The sequence below is a fragment of the Macrotis lagotis genome, chromosome 3, assembly GCF_037893015.1.
Source record: "Macrotis lagotis isolate mMagLag1 chromosome 3, bilby.v1.9.chrom.fasta, whole genome shotgun sequence".
NCBI classification, from domain to species: Eukaryota; Metazoa; Chordata; class Mammalia; order Peramelemorphia; family Peramelidae; genus Macrotis; species Macrotis lagotis.
In genome coordinates this window covers 249,043,259-249,065,858 of record NC_133660.1, presented here as the reverse complement: position 1 = coordinate 249,065,858, position 22,600 = coordinate 249,043,259, and the positions used below count along the sequence as shown (strand labels likewise).

Genomic DNA, 22,600 nt, shown 5'->3' with positions numbered 1-22,600 from the left:
AGCTTTGAGGTCCAGTCCCAAGGAATTACACATTAACAAAAGCAAGTAATCCTAAACTAGTTTATAAGGAAGAATGAGAAATCAAGAAAAAGAGAAACAAGAACAAGAAAAAGATCAAGAGGAAGAAGAGACTAAAACCTTTCTTCATTGAAAATTCAGTTAAAAACATAGATCAAAATAAAGAACAACAGGAATGATACCAAAACCAGAAGGGAAGCTGATTATTAAGACATTTAAAAGTCTTAAAATATGGCAAATCAAAAGCAATTTAATCACTACTTGATAAGCTATAGAACTTTGTAGATTCCCAAGACAGAAATGAAATCACAGCAGGATATCCCTGAAAAATCTCAGTAGTGAAATAAGTATCTTGAAAGAAATTAAAAAGGATTGATAGACTTGATGAATGACTCAAATTGCAGAAATATTTAGCACAAAATAAAACCTAAATCCACAGTAACAATTCTCTTTCAATGAAAGAAATAACAGGTGTTTTGAAATAAATAAAAATATACATGTCTATCTAATTATCTCTGTAGACATACACTGCAAATATGTATATAAATATATATGAGGAATGTGAAGTATATGAAGTATGCAGTTATGTGAGGAAGTGAAAGATAACTAATTCAAAACAAAAAAGAAATAATATCATAAAATCAATATATAAGCAAAAAAATAGCTGGAATCTGGAAGATAGAATACACAGAGGCAGATTAACTATTAGAGACATTCCAGAAGAATATGACACATTAGAATGACTGATTGCATCATAATAAAGATGAGGAAACTAAGGTCCAAAGACAGTAAGATAATCAAGATCAGGCATCACAAAAATGCACAGCCAGTCCTAGGACATCAATTCTTTGTTTCCATAATCCATGTACTATCTATCTCAATATACTACAGCTAAGTCAATCCCATAATTCATTAGTTTTGTTTTATCTAAAAATCTCAAAACTTAATTTAGTATGTAGATTTAAAGATGTAAAACATTCCTTCTGCAATTATCTCCTTCAATGACTTTGGGAAAACATCATGTGTATATGCAAAATTAATATTGTTTGGTTATGTAATTTATTTATAGTTCGATATAAAAACAGAAATTTGTTTACAATGAATGAATGAGCTAAATATCTATTTTTATAACCAAAAATGGAAATAATAACTTTCTTCAAATGAATTAATTTAAAAAATGAAATTGGTTCCATTTAAAGATATATTTTTGACCTAGTGAAAGAATATCCTTAAAAAGGGACTTAGTAATGGTTAACGTACAGAATAAGATTTAGAAACTTTTTCACGTAATTTCTTTGAAATATGTGCTGAAATAATCTCACTTTTAAAAAGGGGGAAATACAGCTAAGGAACATGTAGTTAGGAAATATCAGTGCTGTGGATTGAACCCACTTCTTCATTTTCCAAAATGAGGTTGCTATTCTCAATCAACAATCAAATTAAAATAAACAATTTTCAACTTCCTAAGTGACAATATCTAGACTATGATAGATTTGACATTTAAACTTGACCCATACCATTTTGTTTTTCCCATGTCAAGACACGAATAAAGGTTGTCAAAAGTCTGAATTAGAACTGTGTACAAGTGAATAATCCTTTTTGTATATTTCTGTTGAAAACATGGAACCCAAAAGGTTCTTTTAAATTTTCCTTCATCATCATCATTATCATCATCTTTATTGTCAAAATCATTATCACTATCATCATCATCCCAGTCACCATAGACAGGATGTTTTATTTTTATTCTTTTTTTTATTTTTTTTTTAGGTTTTTGCAAGGCAAATGGGGTTAAGTGGCTTGCCCAAGGCCACATGGCTGGTAATTATTTAGTGTCTGAGGCCAGATTTGAACTCAGGTACTCCTGACTCCAGGGCCCATGTTCTATCTACTGCGCCAACTAGTCACCCTGACAGGATACTTTAGATTATGCCTTTTGAATCTCATAACTCTAGAAGATAGGTACTACTATTATGCTTACTTCACAATCAAGGCAGAAGAGATTAAATAATTTGTAAGATTTACACAGTTAGTAAGTTATCTTAGAGCAGTTGTGAATTCCAATTTTTCTAACCACTGGTCCAGAGCTCTATTTATTATATTACCTGGCTTCTACAGTCTTCCAGCACTAATTCTGCTTTCAGATCCTACTAATTTTAGCTTTTCTTATTTTCCTCTTCATATATATAATACATATGTGTATAAGCTGGGTCTTTTCCAGATGATGATGTCAACAGAAGTTAGAATGCCATTAACTCCTTGTAATTCACTATAAAACCAGTCTTGCTCAAATCAATGCGAACTCCCCACACCAAACAAAGAAGGATGTGATTCAAATTGGAGAGAAGCAGGTCACAATGTTTAATTGAAATTTATGATGGAGCAGACTGTTGACATTTCAGAGACTGATTAGGATGCATAAGCATAATGTGACACAATGAAATCTGTTTATTCAACTAAAGTCGAAGTCATGTTCTTCAAAATAGTCCTCTTGATATTCATTCTAATCAAGTCACCATTACCTATGACATGACTGGAATGTTTCTTTGCCTCTGACTAAGAGTCCCTCTCTTCCTTTGGAAAATAGCTTTGGAATGAAGCCTTGTTTTGTGCCTGTGTTTCCTCTTTTCTATTGTTACCTTGAGTTTAGTACACACACATATAATCACTCATATATATAACTGTACCTTTACCTATATGCCCATAAATACAATATATACAATGTATTCTTTTATATATATATATATATATATAATAAATGTTTGTAAATATATGCATTAAAATGATTAACTACTTGTTAGTAGTGATTTTTTCATCCTTTTCATTTGTATCCTCAGCACAGTGTAATTGTATTCTTAACACAGCAATACTTGCTGATTGATAGAATGATTGAATGAGAGGGAGTCCATTTGCAAGTCTCACCAATTCATCCCAACATATTATAGTCCCATCTTGCCTATGACTCTGAAATGGAATGAAATGAAATGAAATACCTGAGCCCATTTTCTGTCTCTTCTTTACCAAAGTCAATGGCAACTGACTTTTATCTGTTTTAAAAAATCAAATCAAATCCTCCTGTAAAATGTCAAAAACTCACCACTATAAATGGTATTTAATTATGTGATCCAGGATATAAACACTATTCAAAAATAGCAGAAAAATATTTGGATATTACATTATATGACATAGCAATTCTCAGGAAAGATATCTATAGAGTAAAATTTTGCCATGTCACTTTAAAAGTTACATTTCAAGATCTTTATAGATTGTATGAGTTAAACCCAATAAGCACTGCTCACCATATTTTTATCTAGTACAGCACTGGATAAAAAAGTCAAGTCGTAATAATTTTTCCTATGTTGAAAGTCAAGCAGAAGAGGCATTATAATATAGTAGAAAAACACAGCTTGAGTTTAAATGATGCCTTTTTGTCACATATTCACTTTATACATCAAAATATAAAATGCAAAAAACAATGATGATGAATTAAAGATTCTACCTTAAGGACACTTGGTAGAATGAAACATACAATCTTAGGATAAAGTAGTTTAGGTAAAGAAAAAAAGAGTGAAGCAAGGTAAAGTTATATTTTATAATGAGTAGAAGTATATTTTTATATGATATATTTACATATATACATATTCAGTTTTAATATAAATGTGAATTATAAATATGCAGAATAAGGAAATACACAAGGAAGGATATGGAAGCTTTGGGGGTAAAGATTTGGAGGAAGATAAACAGAGGCACAAAGAGAATATTCATTATCATCATAGGATACTACAGACCTTGAGGACAGAAAGCAGAAATGGATTAGGGTTTGGGCAAAGATAAACTTCATAATAAAGCACAATATGTTAATGATGGAATACTTCAATTTATCCAGATGTTAGCTGAGGTTCATTTACTGACAAATGAAGAGTAGGTATTATTTCCTATACCCTTTGGCAAGGGCAGCTAGGTAACATAGTAGATAGTTTTTTTCAGTTTGAAGTCACAAAGACTTATCTTCATGAATTCACATCTAGTCTCAGATACTGATTAACCCCATGATGCTAGAAAAGTTATGTTTTCTTTAGATTCTTTATTTTTTAAAATGACCTAGAAAAGGGATTGACAAACCACTCCAATATCACTGTCAAAAAATGTCCAAATGAAAAAAAATCAATAGGGTCAGCTAGGTGGTGCAGTGGATAAAGCACCGGCCCTGGAATCAGGAGTACATGGGTTCAAATCCCAGTCTCAGACACTTAATAATTACCTAGCTGTGTAGCCTTGGGCAAGCCAATTATCCCCATTTGCCTTGCAAAAACCTAAAAAAAATGTCCAAATGGAGTGACAAAGATAAGGCAATGACTGAAAATGAATTCAATAATGAACAAAAATCCATTGCACAGAGTTATGGATTTTGTACTTGGAGCTACCTTACATGCCATTTATACCAGATTTACCATTTTACAGATGAATAAATTGAGACCCAGTGTGATTAAAGTATTTGCCTGACTCCCAGTAGGTAGAACAAAGAAGAGAGATAATATAGTAGACACATAATAAACGACAGCTGTCTGGATCAGAAACACAAAATGAGTAAATAAGCGATATCAGTTTTGACCTGAGATCTGCTTGTTTCCAAGTCCAGTGTCATAATTATCACATTAATTAGCCTCTCTATGCCTCAGTATTTTATTCATAAAATGAAGATAAAATAATTGGGTTTCATGACGTAATCATTATGAAAATTTTAAAGGAAAATGGAAACATTAAGGTTTTTATTCTCAGACTACCATCTTAAAATTATTGTTTTTTTAAAATCACTTAATTGACAGGTAATACAATTTTCAATCACTGAGTTTAGCTGTCAAATCAGACAGAATAATCAAGTCAATTATGAATTTAGTATCAAGAAAGTATCTTGAATACTTTTTCAATGATAATGCAAAGTGAAACGCAAGCATAAGTTTCCTAAAGTGCATTGGTTCAATTTTATCTATGCCAGTTTGTGTAGATTTTGAAATATAATGTTGTCTCTGTAAGACTTAGTCTTTCTTGAAGTTTTGTCCATTCAAATTCTGGTACAAAGGGAAATTGTCTTGATATTTACTCTATATAGATTAACATTTAGTAGAGTTTTAAGGCATTTATTGATTCATTCTGAGAAAAGAAATGAGTTATATGTACAGGAAAAATAAGAATGTTATAAACTTAGCTGTATAAAAATTTCTAACCAAAGCAATGCTTTTTCTTCTTCTCCCTTAGGAACAGAATTGTATTCCTACCACATGAAAACGACATCATATCAACTATTTGACACAGTTCCATTTTGCCATTATGGATGACTATAAAATGTGACTTTCAAAAATCATTTATTTTTGTCCAGGAGCTTTTTCTCTTAATTTAACTGCAGCAAATGCTAGGATTTTGATTGATTGATTTCATAACAGTATGGCTAGATAATTGAAATGGAAACTTGACCTTGGAGTTTGCTTTTCTTTCAGATTTTTTTTAGATGGCAGAGTCCTTATATTATTTGCTTTGAATGTAGGGGTACCAAAGTTCTTTTTTAATATATTCAGGGTTGTTTTATGATCACTCATTTATCTTGGGCGTGGATTGTTTGTGTTGTGTGGCAATATCTCTTTATCTCACTTTTTTCATATTCTGCATTTATTTTGATTTCCTACATATTCTTTGTGGATAAATGCTTTTAGATGGAAATTTAAGTTGCATATAAAGATATTCCATTTAAAAATAATACTTCACTTACATCAATTGAATTGTAACATTTTTGATATAAGTTCTCCCTCCAGTCAATTAACGACAAAGATATATTAAGCAAATATTATGGATAAGGCATTGTGCTAACTAGTGGGGAATAAAAAGAAAGTCAAAAATTGGAGTTAATATTCTAAGTGGAGATTGCAACCCATCTGATTCTTGTCCAAGTCTTCCCTAGTGAAGCGGCCTAACGTGACTGTTAGAATTCTTCTTCTGTTTCTAACTGCTAGCTCCAATTCAATGTCTGTTCTTTCTAATCAGGTACCCTACACTCATCCACATATCTGAGAATTTATTTACCATTTATTATTTACCATAATTATTTACCATTATTTTCTGCCCTATCATAACTCAGAAAGATTATTAGTTTCCAAAACCATGGGATATATGAGGTATAGGATCAACATGCATAATACTTTTATAGGATAAGCACAGTTAAAGAAGGTGAACAATGGTTAATATTCTAGTAAATCATTGTCTTGAGAAAGAGACAATAAAAATTAAGGAGAAACATGGGGAACCCTGACAACAGGAGCTGAATGTCAGCTATGGTCACTGTATTGATTTATTTTTGATTAGTCATTTTTTTTTTCTTTCTGATATATGTGCAGGTATGTGAAGTATATCTAGGAATAAGTGAATTATAAAACTGAAATACATCTTTTCTTAATGTATCTTGATGTAAAGGAGCAGCTTGGAGTGACTGAAGATAATAAATAGATTCTTAGCCTGCTTATTCACTTTATCATTCAATTTTAGGTTTAGCTCATTATGAAGAAGCAGCTTCTTTCTCTTTAATCACAGACATACTGATGGATAAACTTAAATGTTTTCCAACTTAAATATTTATAATAAGACATAATTTATTATTTTTTTCTTGGGAAAAACATTAATTGACTAAAATATAGAGTAGTCATAGATTTCTACCAAGAGGGCTCTAAAGTACTCTGTCAACCTGATACAGTAGCATCCAGAGAAACTTCTACAAAAAGCCACTACCTACTTTCAATTCAGCAAAGGGAATCCTATGAGACCTAAATTCCTTTTGTTATAAGTAAAGGTACAATTGAAATCTTAAAAGCAATTTTACAGTTATCCATTGAGATAGAAACTATAAGCTAGAAAAAGAACAAATTAAAGATCCCCAATTAAATACCCAATTGGAAATTCTGAAAATCAGTGTAGGGATTAATAAAATTGAACACAATAAAACAACTGATCTCAAAATTGAAACTGAGTTGGTGTTATGAAAAAGCCAGTAAAATAGACTAACCTTTGGTTAATATGATTTTTAAAAAGGAAGAAAACCACATTACCAGTATCAAAAATGAAAAGGATGAACTAACCACCAATGATGAAGAAATCAAAGAGATAATTTGGAGTACTTTGCTGAACTCTGTGCCAATAAATTGGACAACTTGAGTGAAACGGATGAACATTTACAAAAATATGACCTATCTGGATTAACAGAAGAGGAAATAAATTACCTAAATAACCCCATTTCAGTAAAAGAAATTGAAGAAACTATCAATAAAGATGAACAAGTCTCCAGGTTTAGATGGATTTACAATTGAATCCTACAAAGCATTTAAGGAAAAAATTATTTTTATTCAATATAAACTATTTTTAAAAAGAAGGGAGAGGAAGGAGTCCTGCCAAATTCCTTTTATGTTACCAACATGGTGCTGATACCTAAACCAGGAAGAACAAAAACAGGTAAAATTATAGATCAATCTCCATAGTGAATATTGATGTAAAAAATCTTAAATAAAATTTTAGCAATGAAACTAAGGCAAGTTATTACCAGGATGATAATCCATGATCCGGTAGGATTTATACCAGGTAGGCAAGGATGGTCCAACTTTAGGAAAACATACAACATAATTAAACATATCAATAGCAAAATCAACATGAATCTTATGATTATCTCAATAGATGTTGAAAAAGTCTTTGATAAACTACAACATCCATTCCTATTTTTAAAACTCTAGAAAATTTAGGAAAAAATGGAGTTTTCCTTAAAATAATAAATAGTATCTATCTAAAACCATCAACAAATATTATATGTAATGGGAAGTAACTTGGAGTATTTTCAATAAAATCAGTACAGAAAGAAGGAAGCCCATATACACTATTACTATTCAATAAAGTATTAGAAATGCTAACAGTTACAATAAGAGAAGAAAAAGAAATTGAAGAAATCAGAATTGGCATTGAGGAAGCAAAACTTCTAATCTTTGCAGGTGGTATGATGGTATACTTAAAAAACCCTGAGAAAATCATCTTAAAAACCTCCTTTGAAACAATTAACTAAATCAGCAGAGTAGCAAGATATGAAATAAACCTATATAAGTCATCAGCATTTCTATATATGAACAACAAAGCCAAAGAGCTAGAGATAGAAAGAGAAATTCCATTTAAAATAACTATAGACAACTATAAATACTTAGGAATCTACCTCCCAAGACAAACACAGAAACTGTATGAACTCAATTATAATGCACTTCTTATCCAAATAAATTCAGATATAAATAATTGGAAAAATGTCAAATTCTTATAGTTAGTTCAAGCTAATATAATAAAAATGACAATTCTACCCAAATTAAATTACTTATCAAATGCCATACCAATCAAACTACCAAATAACTACTTTAAATGAGTTAGGAAAAAAAGTAACATAATTCATCTGGAGTAACAAAAGGGCAACAATAGCAAGGAAACTGATGGAAAAAATGTAAAGGAAGGTGTCCTAGTTCTACCAGATCTAAAACTAAATTATAAAGCAGCAGTCATCAAAACTGCCTGGTACTGGTTAAGAAATAGAGTGATGAATCAGTAGATTAGCATAGGTTCAAAAAAAACTGCAGTAAATGACTTCATCAATCTACAGTTTGACAACAAATGCATCAGCTTCTGTTGTAAGAACTCATTATTTGACAAAAATTATTGGGAAAACTGGAAAATGGTATGGCAAGAACTAGGCATAGACCCATGTCTCACACCCTATACCAATATAAGGACAAAATGGGTACAGGATTTAGACAAGGGGAGACATCAAAGATAAAGTAATAGACCAAGAAATATTCTATCTATCTGATCTATGGAAAGAGGACAAATTTATGACCAAACAAGAATTAGAGAATATTATAAACTGCAAAATGAATGATTTTGACTATATTCAATTTAAAAAGTTTTTCACTAATAAAATCAATGCTGCCAAAATTAGAAGGAAAGCAAAAAATATATTAGAACATATGGTTAAAATTTACTCTGAAGTCTAATATCCTACTGGCAGAGAGCATTTGTAGTTTATAGACATAAACTAGTTTATTCATCACAGATTAAGTAATTCTATAATGATTTTTATATGAAAGCTTTACTGGTCTCTTTTTACATTCAGTAATAATTTTATTGTATAAGAACTAATAAATATAATTCTAAAAAAGAAGGAAAACAGAAATCTGGGAAATAATCTTCATAATTAGGAGTTCTGGTAAAGGTCCCATTACTAAGACATATAGAGAATCACATCAAATTTATAAAATTATAAGTCATTCTTCAGTTGATAAATGGTGAAAGGTTATAAACATCCAATTTTCAAATGAAGAAATAAAAGTTACATATAATCACATGAAAAAATTCTCCAAATTTTTATTGATTAGAGAAATGAAAATTAAAACAACTTTGAGCTATCCTCTCACATCCATCAGATTGGTCAAGATGACAAAAAGGGAAAATGATCAGAGTTAGAGAGGTTGTGGGAGAATTGGGACATTAATGCATTGTTGGAATTTTGAATGGATCTAACTATTCTGGAGAGCAACTATGCCCACAGAGTAATAAAAATGATCATTCTCTTTGATCTAGCAATTCCAATTTTACATCTATATCCAGAAGAAATAATAAAAATTAGGAAAAGTCACACACGTTCCCAAATATTCATAGCAGCTCATTTTGTAGTGGCAAAGAATTGGAAATTGAGGGGATTCCAGTCAATTGGGAAATGATTAAACAACTTATGGTACATGGTACATATGATTGTTTACTAAGAAACCATAAATGGTCAGACTCTAGAGAAGCATGGAATGACTTACAGTATCTGATGCTGGGTGAAGGGGGCAGAGTCAAAAGAACATTGTACACATCAACAACAACATTATGAGATGATCAACCTTTATGGAAGCAGCTCCTTTCAGCAGTTCAGAGAGCTAGGTCAACCATATTACACTGGCTATGGACAATGTTATCCTATCCAGAGGAAGAAAGACCAAACGAAACAAAACAAAATAGAACAAAACAAAAAAAAAAACTCTTCAAAATCTGATGAACTTTATTAAAAAAGTATCTTTAATAAATCTTTTTCCCTTAATCCCAATTCCTCATACCGAAAATGACTAATCGGTAAATTTGTTTATCAAAAATGTGTATAATCAGGGTGGCTAGGTGGTACAATGGATAGAGCACTGGCCCTGGAGTCAGGAGGACCTGAGTTCAAATCCAGCCTCAAACCCTTAATAATTACCTAGCTGTGTGGCCTTGGGCAAGCCACTTAAGCCCATTGCCTTGCAAAACAACCTACAAAAATATGTATAATCAATGCTAACCTGACTGCTGTTGAGGGGAGGAGGGTGGAAAGAAATTTTATAACTTAAAAATATACATGTGTATATGGATTAAAAAAAAAGAAATTTAAAAACAAACAAAAGAAAAGATGCTGAACTAAAACATTATGTGCCAGTCAAAATTCTTTCAACATAACACTGTAGACTTACCTAAGATTTAGGACCTAGATTCAGAAACCTAGAGTAGGAAGGAACATAGCATAATGGTTTTACAGATGAGGAAACTTAGGGGACTGAAGGAGATTGAACTACTTGTCCAAGGTTATACAGAAAATAGCAGAAGTGCAATCTGAATGCCATTCTGAATTCATATGTTGCTATGGAGTGGTTGTCATTTCTCTCCATATAGATATACTCCTTTCTCCATCAAGCTCCTGTATATCAAAGGACAATCTCTTTTATTGCATTGTCCTCAGACTTAAGTTTCCAATATGATGTCAACTTCTAAATTCCCTAGACCTTTCAAAGTCAAATGGGTTTAAATTGAACGATTTTCCATGAAATCCTTTTTTAACCCTTAAATTTCAGTATTGCTGTCATTTATATGGAAGAAGAGCAGGTAGATGGAACAATGGATAGCATACTGAGCCTGGAGTCAGGAAAATTCATCTTCCTGAGTTCAAATTTAGCCTCAGAAATCTATTTGTTATGGGCCCATCAGCAAGTCACTTAAATCTGTTTGCCTCAGTTTATTCATCTGTAAATTGAGCTGCAGAAGAAAATTGTAAATCAGTCCAGGATCTTTAGAAAGATTCTAAATCAAGTCACAAAGAATCAAACATGACAAATATAAAGCATAAAGTCATGGGAAAGCAAAAAAAAATGCAAGCTTATTTTCATAGCATTATCCAAATTTTATATATGTGGAAGAGAGAAATTTTGTTACATGTCAAAATTTCCACATCTCAGAGATTTGACTCTATACTTGCTAGCTAACAGTCTAGGATCGATCGCTGAGAACAATTCTGATTCCAATGAACAAAGAGCCATTATCAACAAAGGCAGAGATGGAATGTACTTATAGTAAGTAGATAGGAAGTGATGGTGAATTTTTTTTGTCTTGGTAATATGCTGGATAAAATTAATTGTGGGAAGTGTTTGTGTCAGGTTATTGAAGACCTTGTATTCCAAGTTAAAAAATTCCAGCTTTGTTCTAAACAATTTAAACTACATATAGGATATTATAACACACAATTATATAGTTAATTATATAGTTATAAAGTGCTGCCAGAAATTATATCCAAATTTAGCAATAAGATAAATACTAAGTTGGGTTTGGTCCATATCAGTGTCTAAGGAAGATGAAATTAGAAGTAATAGGATATATTAGAAAAGGAACAATTTAGAGACAAGTAACCCTATAAATATTATTTCCTCTCTTCTCTATGGCATCCCTATAAATATTGGTGGAAGTATAGAAAAGGATCCAGGTTTGTCAGAATCATAGTCAAAGAATTTGCAAACATCTCAGGCAAAGTGCCAGAGAAGATACATAAATCACTAAAGATCAAACAGCTCCTCTGTATAAAAGCTTTGAAAGAAGACCAGGGAATTATCCTCATGTTACAACTGAAGAAACCGAGGCTCTGAGTGTTAAGTTGAATTCTCTGTGATAACATAAAAAGTGGCAGAGTGGTTCCAAAAATAGATACCCTAACTCCTAGTCTATCAACTATTGCCCTTTAAACAATGTGATATCACTTATAGTTCCTGTAGGAAGCATTGTAGGAAAAATTATTAGCAAAGCTCAATTATAGAAATAGAGGCAGTTCTATACATATCAAGCAAATTGCCATGTGAATTGAAGGCTGGTTTCAACTTTAAACAAACTAGGAGATTTCAATTAGGTTTCTGAAGAGAATTTCCTTAAGTCAGTCTGTGACTGCCTAGGTGGGTTCCTACTGGTTATACAAGCTCTGATAGCAAAATCTAATTTGTATGACAAATTCATGCTATAGATAGTTCATTTTTTCCTTTTTTAAAAAATTAAATTTCTACTGGAGTGTCTTAAATTAAAACGACTCAGCAAACAGCAAGATTGGACAATGTATTCTATCATCAGAATGGCAGTATTGTTCTATTTCTTATTATTTTTTGATCAAGGCAAAAGAAGGAAATAAAGAAATAAAAATTCACATGCCTCAATATGGATATATATTTTCCCATTTTGACATCAGTCATATATAATTTTTCTTTTGAATAATTATTTAGAATTTATATGCTCAACCATCAGCTATCTGGGGATGTCAATAAAGAAAATATGAGATACCTACACTTTGATGAATAATATATTTTGTAGGGTTGGAAATAATTGAACCCTATGTTCATAGATTTAAAGCTTGGAGGGTTCATGGAGTCAATTCAATTCCTTTTATAGATGTAGTAACAGAGAACTGAAATTAATTTCCTTCATTCAGGATTTCCCCACAAAGTTATAGACTGCAGTTCATTCATCCATGTCCACCTATAATATCCTCTCGTAAGTTGACCTTACTGAGTGCAACCCATTATTGTGCAAGTTTTCTGTTGTCTTTTTTGACTTTGCTAGGTACCATCGGATCACTCTGGTTGTCAACTTATCAGCTTTCATACTTGTGACCAGCTCATCTTGACTTCTTCCTAAAGAATTCTTTGATAATAGTACTAAAAATACGGAGATATGCTTTCCTAGAAAGTTTATGGTTGGTAAGAGAGCTTTTCATTGCCATGTAAACAATCAAGTTTTCTTTCACCTTCCTAATCAAGTCTGGGACCAACACTTTGTCTATTTATGTTTTATGTTCCAGATAATACATTCTGTTGGATAAGCTTCACAGAATATTAATCCAAATGCATTCTGTAACATTGGTAATAGGCTATTATTCACCCACTTGGTTGTTCATGTACATGGACAAGCCACCGTATAATTAATTATCTTTTACAGGAAGACCTGAGATGTTCTGATTTATGCAATCAGCACCATAAAATCTATCTACCTCCATCACTGGAATCTTCTAAGCAACGATGATTTTGAAGAAAGCATGACAGGTAATTTATTCTATCATTTGATTTCTCCTTAAAAAATTAATAGATAATAAGTATAATAGGTTCTAAGATAATATACATCTTTCAGTAAATTGTGAAAATTTTAAAATATGATTCATTGTTGAATATTTCTTTTTGAAGTCTACTCACTTCCTCTTAATACTTCTTTAAGGGTGGGCATAATGTGATATGTGTGTAAGGATGATATATCAAATATATAGATGCAATAGGATTTGATTAATATTAATTTTTGTAGGACTGGGATCCAACAAATTTTTCCACTTATTCCACAATTTCTATATAATTATGAGGCATACAGCATGGATATGATATATATGAGCATATACATACATAGAGACATGCATGTATAATTTTTCCCTAATATAGCTCTTTTCCCCAAGTTTACATTCTTTACATTCTGTTTTTTAGGTTTTTGCAAGGCAAATGGGGTTAAGTGGCTTGCCCAAGGCCACATGGCTAGGTAATTATTAAGTGTCTGAGACCGGATTTGAACCCAGGTACTCCTGACTCCAGGGCTGGTGCTTTATCCACTGCGCCACCTAGCCGCCCCAACTTTGCAATCTTTAGCCACATTTCTACAGTCTCTAGAAGCACATCAATAGTATGGTTTACTCATCTAAGTATAATTATTCCATTGTCCTTGAGATGATAAAATACACACAAATAAATACACATATATACACACATATGAAACACTTTTTGCAAAAATTTAATTTTTTTCTTCTTATGGTCTCCCATTTTCATCCTTGAAAGACCTTAGGACAAAGCAACTTAGTTTGATATGTTGTTTTAGTCTTCATAGTTCCTTTCAGCTTTATGAGATGGTGCTATTCCATAATCCTCCATCATTCTTCTTCCCAGAATCTTAGAAACAACTCTCTAATTTAACCTGGTGTCTTTTGTAAACAATCTCATTTTTTTAAACAAATAAATCAGATGTGTGCTGACAAAGGTCCTTTCTGAGGTTCTTTGGTCTTGTTTCAGTGAACATTTCACAGTGCTAATACATCTGAATAAAATTTTGATATTGGAGAAGATATGATTTTAAATTTGGACAGGATTTTGTCACCAAAAAGCTCCCAATCCAAAAAGAGAGAAAGTGCTCTCAAGACCTTTACAAATGCTTCAATAAAACCAGAATCTAAACAGTGTTCTAAGTGTTCCTTCTTATTGTGCAGATAAGAATTTATCCATGACTGTCCATCTTTACTTCCTCTATGTACACGGTACTATGTTAAGCATTTTTGCAAATAACATCTCATTTTATCCTTACACCAATCCTGTGAGGTATTTTTGGTAATTTTTCTGTGTCTGACTCTTTGGGAATTTTCTAGGCAGAGATACTGGAGTAGTTTGACATTTCCTTTTCTGGATTGATTGATAAATGAAGAATTGAGGCAAACAGGGTTACATGACTTGCCCAGGGTCACATAGTCTCTTGAGGTGAGATTTCAACTCATGAAGATGAGTTTTTCTAATTCTCTCTCAAATGAGCCATTTCACTGTCCTGTGAGGGAGGTGGTAGAAAACTGAGGCAAAGAGACTTTAAGCGACATTCCCAGGACAGCTAGCTGGTACAGTAGATAGAGCACCATCCCTGCAGTCAGGAGGACCTGAATTCAAATCTGGTCTCAGACAATAATTGCCCAGCTGTGTAACTTTGGGAAAGTCATTTAACCCCATTGCCTTGCCAAAAAAGGGAGAGAGATACATACCCAAGGACATATAGCTAATACATTTCTGAGATTGGATTTGAACTTTCTGCCTTCAGGTTCAGTAGTTTGTCCATTTCACAAATAAGTAAAAAAATTAAGATTTGAGTGCTAGTCATTACTCAAGGATAAATTTTCTCAGATCTGGAGCAGGGGATGTAAATTCAAAAGGTAAAGGCATTTTAAGATAATGGCGATTGTGAAGAAAAAATAATAGAAAAAACAGTGTCAGCCCTATGTTTAGAAGTAAGTAGTCAGAGTGCAGTATAAGAAGGTGGTATGGTTCCTCTTTAGATCTAAACTGGTGAGACTAAATGACAAGAATTTGCAGAATTAGCACAATGGGAGGTAGATCAATGTGGTGTATGCAGAATCTAATGAATGACTTCTGCAATTAACCTGCCCTAGAGTTCCAATAGAATGTGGAGCCCTGGTGGTTTGGTTATATGTTACCTTGAAGTATCCTCATCTGGTATCAATGAGAAAAGCAATAACAGTAATGGCCATGGATCACAACGTAATGAAAAATTGATTTTTGTGTTTTTTCCCCTCGATTTCTGAGTTAAAATAACAGCCACTAAAAAAACAAAACACAACTTTTCATGGACCTCAAGGCAAAAAGAAATCCCAGGTTTTTATGCAGTCCAGTCCTCTGCTTTTACAAAGAGTAGAATAAATCTCTAATTCACCTAAGAGGCAATCAAGGCCCTGAGAGTGGGTGACTGGACCAAGGTCACAAGTTATCTAGCAGAATAATAATACTAATTTATATTTATACTGAAATTACTATGTGCTGAGCATGGTGGCGAACACTATGCTTAACTAATTTGATCCTCACAATGATTGTTCAAGGTAGCTGCTAATATTATCTCCATTTTACAGGTGAGGAAACTGAGACAGACAAAATTCAGTGACTTTCTCAGGGTTTGAAGCTGGATTTGAATTCAAGATTTCCTTATTCCAGGCCCCAACTTTTATCTAACATACCTCTTACCTGTCCTAAATTAAAATCATCTTTATTGATTTCTTTCTACTAGAATGTAAGATGAATTTTGAGCTACAACATGAACTACTACTGCTCTGTGCATCTATGAAAAAATATATTTTGTTCAGAAAAGTCATGTTATATTTTTTCTGAACATCAAGTTAGCAAGTATTTAAAGACATTAAATTTGTTAAACACCAGAAATATAGAGAAGGAAGGAGCAATTCCGACCCACAAGGGGTTTATGATACAGCATAGAAGACAACATGCAAACATCTATGCGCACTAACATATATCCAAGGCAAGTTGGAGATAAGTTTTAGGGATGGCCCTAAAATTAAGAATATGAGGAGAAATCCCTTAGAGAGGGTGAAATTTTTAACAGAGACTTAAACGAAACCATATGCTATGGATATTTATAAATCCATCTATTACATTGCTATTATCCCTTAGCTCTCTGGTGCACGCCAAGCTATGAATTTGCCAGTATATGACACTACTAATGCATAAATATGCTATCCTATGGCACTGGCATCATTGTCTAAGCTTTAGTCTTCAAGATTTGCCTGAAATAATGAGTGTCTTACTCCACACCTCACGGTCATAATGATTTAGATTTGGACCTTCTTCTCAGGTCATACTGACAGCTCTTCTATTAATTATGCCATCCTGACTTTCTAGTTAATTATTAATGTTAAATTAAATCACAATTCTTTAATCTTTAGCAAGAAGTGCAGGTGACACTGGTTTCTTGAAGGTTATGTCAGAGGAGTCTATACACTGATATATCTGCCAAATAGGAAAGCAATTTCTATAGGAAACTTATGATGAACTAAAATTATCTCTTGGTGAAGGACCAGCTAATTACAGAAAGGTCATCACCAATTTATAGAATAGAGTAAATCTCTTGGCCACAGCAACTTGTAACTAAATCCATGAAGGGTCTCTGAGCTACATCAGTAAACAAAGAATAAAACTAATGAAACCATGACTGACTCCTTAATGTAGTGGTTTTTGTTTTTTCCTCTTCATTATTTCTGAATCCTCATTTAATTAATTCTTTTCAACATGTGAAAGGAAACAAAAATAATAAATTTGAATCATCTCAGAATTGGATGGGACCAAAAATCCCATAATCAAAATGGAAATCCTTTCTACAATATCTTGAATTCATGATCCTCTCATTTCTAGCTTCCCATCTTATAATACTATAAAGACCAGTAATTACTAAGGTATCTAATCCTATATTTCAACAGTTCAAATAATATGGATATCTTTTTGTATTTACCTCAAATTTATTAATTTATTAATTTTGAACATTCCCACTTTAGCAAAATATGTCCAATACATCTTCTGTATGACTGGTATTTCTAGGCACTTCTTTCTTAGACTAACCATCCTTAGTTACAGTGTTGTATAATCATCTGCCACGTATTTGCTTCCTTTATTAACCATTCTAGTCACCCCATCAAGAAACCAGAATTTCAGACTTGATAGAAATCTCAGAAATCATCTAATTCAATCCACATCCAAAAATGAGTCTCTTCTACAAAAGACACTGACACAAATTCATGCAGGATAGACTTGAAAGTCAGCATATTTTCCTTCATTTCTACTTTTCACTTCAATGGAATTCTCTTCCAATCATCAGCAATATTCTCATGCTGGGAAAATGCATTTTTCTCAGTGCTTTCTCACACTGTAAAATACCTCCACATCTCATCTGATTGCTAAATTCTTTTGGAAACCTTTATTTAAGGAAGCCCTAAGACCACATCCTACCCATTCTACTTCACTCCTGGCTTCATTCCCAACTCTACAGACTTTACCCCCATCTTCCCAAGTCAATATCTTCTTTTCCACCCATTACTTTTTTGTTCCCTTTTAAAGTATTAGCTTCCTTTATGTCATGTAGAACCCATCTATAGAAGACTGATTTTCCTTTTGCAACCATATGTATTTCCATAACTCAAAACAGTGTCTGAAACATGGTAAGAGCTTAATAAATTCATACTGTCTTGGTTTTTGATTTAACATGACAAGTGATCATCTAACATCCCATTGAAGACCATGAGTGAGAGAGACTATTCTACTTGGTGAACAAGCTAGTTCTATCTAGGAACATCTCCTTTTGTTAGAAAGATCAGCTTATCCTCTTTTTTGTATAAAATCTAAATCTGTGTTTCTACATACCCCACATATTATTCCTAGTTTTGTCCAATGGATTCAAACAAAGTACTGGTTAACCTCTAACTTTTAGTCATTCTAAAATATAGACCCAGAATACAGCTACACTTTTAAAATAGTGACAAATGAAGAAAAAAGCTAAATATTTACAAAATGCTTTTGTCTGGAAGGATATTTTAGAGGGTGTTAAGTTAAACAATATCTAAGAGAGATGAAGCAATTTGTTTAGTAACAGATATTGTAAGTGGAAAAGCCAAGGATTATACCAAAATCTTGTGATTTTCATTAGATTGCCTTGAATTACCTGTCTGCTCTTTAGATATCAGAATAAAGAAAATGCTGTTATTTTTTGTTCAGTAGTGTTACACTGCATATCATTTTGATTTTTTTTTATCCAAATGCTAAAATTGGTGACAAGTGAGATATTGAGGTAACTATTTTTTTATTCATATGAATAATATGGATCAAATGTGAAAATAGGATGTCAATCTTTCCCACTGGAACAATTGATCATCGCCATAGCTATCCATTGTTTTCATTTGGGTCATTGGAGTGACCTTACAAATAATTGTCTAAAGGTCACTATAGGGTAGCATTTATCCAGACTTTTATGACATTTACAGATGCTAGCGGCTTCATTGATTGTTCCTCTTCTACTTCTCCCTTATGATTGGGGAAAAGGTTACCATCTCACTGATGCAAGGATACCAGGGAGGAAAGCAGTATCAATTATTGATAAAATGTCACAAACAGGGAAAAATGCAATTATGATTCATGGAGATAACTGAATTCAAGATTCTCTCTTTTAGAGGTTATATTAAAATTTTTTTTATTACTTCCCTCCATTTTCCCACCTCTTCAATTTGTAAATATATTTTAATGATAGACAGAGACAAATGCATCACTTCTTGCTAATACGGGCTTGAACAAGTTACTTCTTGAAGAGTCCTTTATAAATCCTTTTATTGGACTAAGATAAAATTAGCATTAGAGTCTCTCTTACTTAAAGTAGTTATCAGGGCAATATGTGTCTTTCAATTGAAGGTACATGAAAAATATATATGAACAAAGCAAACTGCCTACCTCTAGGGATCAACAGCAACTTCTCAAGTATCACCCTCACCTATGCTTTAACTCACCTCCTCTACTTCTCTCCCCTCCTAACTCTCCACTCTATTTCTCATCAAAAAACCCTCCAAAAAAAAAACCCACAGATTTCAAACTCTAAGAATAACATCAAGAAGAACCATCGGGGATGACTTCAACAAAATTCATCTTGTTTTGTTGCTATTTGAAGAAAAGAGGAAACATTTTGCTTTGGCAATGCAGATGTTATTGCTTTTAAAGAATTTGTTCATTGTGAGGGCAAGGAACTGGACCCTCAATCACACTGTTTTCCCCCTCTCTGTTTCCATCTCTGCAACTGTGAATACTTGAGGTGAAATAGAATTTGTTACTGATGTTGCCATTATTCTGACATACAGTATTCTTTTTCTGTTATTTTTCTCTAAACTGCAAATTTTTTTCCCTTTTAGATCATTTTCAGAGTATATTTATGAAACATTGTGTGAAAGTCCTCACATTTTTTTCTTTCCAAGGATATGTCATATTGGAATGTTGTTTGTAAAAATTCAGTTGTGGCCTTTTTTTTGGTAGAAAGTGTGCAGGGGATCATCTCATCAGCAAAAAGGTGAAGAAAGAATATGATAAATCAGTAGAATACTAGAAATGCCCAGCTTTATTTTCTGGTTTCCTATAGAGACAGTTCTCAAGTTAAGATAAATTCAAGGAGAGAATTGTATGTATAGTAAAACATAATATGTTTAAGAAATGAAAAAGTAAGTAGCCAAATTCATCAACTTCATAACCTCCGAACCTAAACTAATGTAGTTGAAAACAGCTTCTATCTAGAGTTAGGAGTAGAAATATTTCAGTCCTATAAATGCCTGTGGAAGTGGATTACAGCTGCCCCTGATGGATTCTCTATGTGAATATTTTCTCTTGGTAAGTCTTGAACTGCATTCTGAGCCTAAAACTGATATCTTATTGTCTGATCCTGCTATCTCTTCTACTTTGTTTCTTCCTTAAACATATGATTTCTCTCTTATCACACTCAATTTGGATCAATGTATACCATGGAAACAATGTAAAGACTGACGAATTGCTTTCTGTGGGGGTGGGGAGAGGGAAGTACGATTAGGGGACAATTGGAAAACTCAAAATAAATAAAATCTTTATTAAAAATGTCATACATTGAATAGGACTCTCAGAAATGCTTGATAAACTTCAAGATTTTCCTATTATCTTTATGATAAAAGAATATTTCCTTTGCCACTGAAAGCCCTTCTTGATCTGACTATAGCCTATCTTTCCAATAGAACAGAGTTTCATGTATTTTGAATCACTTAAGATCAAGACATCTCATGAGATACACCAGGGACTTCCTTTTGAGCAACAGGATGGTTTGTCCATGTATGAACATCCTTGCTCAACCATTTGGTTGGGAGTAGTCTTTTTATTTCTATCGACTGCTTAGCAGAAATGGCCTGTTTCTCTAGAACTCCCTAACTATAAAGCCAAAACCCTTGTCCAGAAGAACCTAGGAATGAATAACATTACTGAGTGGAAAAATGTAATAATTAAAATCCAATAGCACCCTTTCCTTCCTTTCACGTCAGGTGACTCAGGTTTTGGTCTTGTTTTGTTTGTTCTTTTCATTTGCTATGTAGGGAGTGAATTAAGCCACATCTCAGGGGAATAAATAATCCTCAACATCTCATTTGTCTCTGGGAATGAGAAGGGGATTATGTTCAAGGCTTAATACACTTACTACATAGCATTCTTTTCAACAAGTCCCAAGTTCAACATGTCCCCTATCAACATTCAGTGACTCCAAACCTGTATTAGAAACTTTGGTTTTTAAGGGTTTTTTTTCCTTATTAGCTCACTGCAACTCCCAGTCTCGAAACCTTAACTCCAGTGTTCTGATAAACAAATTTCCTAGTTGAACACAAAACTTTTAAACCTACAAATTGTTTAATTGTATAATCGCCTTCTCATTCCCAGAGACAAAGGAGATATGGAGGATTATTTATGCCCCTGAGATGTTAAGAGAAATGTTCAAACATGTGTTCCTGCTATACAATTGAAGTAAATTTTCCTTTGTAAAATTAAAAATGATTTCATTGGTTGAATGGACCCAGCATAATGGGTCCAGGTATCTCAGATACCAACCAATACAGAAGCCAAACAATGTGGGGAATCTCTCTTGGAGATTTATCTAAACACCTAATCAGATAATAAAAGTATTTCTGAGTTCCAGTAACTGGTATATCTTTCTCATTGTGTTTGTTCAGATAGGTCTGGGAAAATATTGATTATTTCTATTATCCGACCAGATGATATGAAAATTGATGTCTCTTTCACCAAGTTTTGAGTGACCTGAGTCTCCTACCCCAAGATAGCTCAGATTTTACTTTAGAAGCTTAATTAGTTATCCCTCAGGAACACCTCTTCAAAGAACATACAGTAATGACAATAATGTTTTGTCTTTCATTCTTGAAGAAGACTTTGACATCAGGGAGGTAATGCCATGGCACATGAATTGGATTTGAGTGAGGGGGCTGCTTTGCTAAGTCACCAGCCTCATTTTTTCTCCTCCAGAGCTAACTGGGTTCAGTGACCAGATAAGAAACTGGAGATGACTCTGGATGCAAGGCAGTCAGGTTTAAGAGACTTGACCAAAGTCACATGGCTAGTAAGTGGCAAGAGTTTGAGGTTAGATTCAAACTCCTGCCCTCTATTCTCTGTACCACCTAGCTCCCCCTGTGAGGTCACAAGAAAGGGTAAAACACCCTCATGTACAAAAAATAATTCATCACAGCTCTTGAAGAATTGGAAATTGAGGGAATGCTGTTCAATTGAGGAATAGTTCAACAAATTGTGGTATATGTATCTGATGAACACTAATGTTCTATAATAAATCATGAGGGAAAGGACTTCAGAAATGTTTGCATGAATTGATGTTGAGTAAAATGAACAGAACTAGAAGAACATCATAGACACTTTTAACAACATTGCATAATGATCAACTGCTGGATTTGTTCATTTCAGCAATACAATAATCAAAGAAAATGTGAAAAAAATTGTGATGGAAGATACTATCAATATTCAGAGAAGGAACTGTGGAATTTAAATGCAGAACAAAGCTTACTATCTTCAGTTTTTAAAAGTTGTCTTTTGTATTATTTTCATTTTTT

The 22,600-nt window shown here is 32.9% G+C and overlaps 1 long non-coding RNA gene across 1 annotated transcript in view; it reads left to right on the top strand.

Moving 5' to 3' along the window:
• Positions 1-22,600, top strand: part of LOC141518404 (uncharacterized) — a 121,554-nt gene that overhangs the window by 34,936 nt on the left and 64,018 nt on the right. The window contains exons 3-4 of the long non-coding RNA XR_012477183.1: positions 5,272-7,506; positions 13,336-13,439. This is a non-coding gene — a long non-coding RNA (uncharacterized LOC141518404). The remainder of the gene's footprint in view (positions 1-5,271; positions 7,507-13,335; positions 13,440-22,600) is intronic.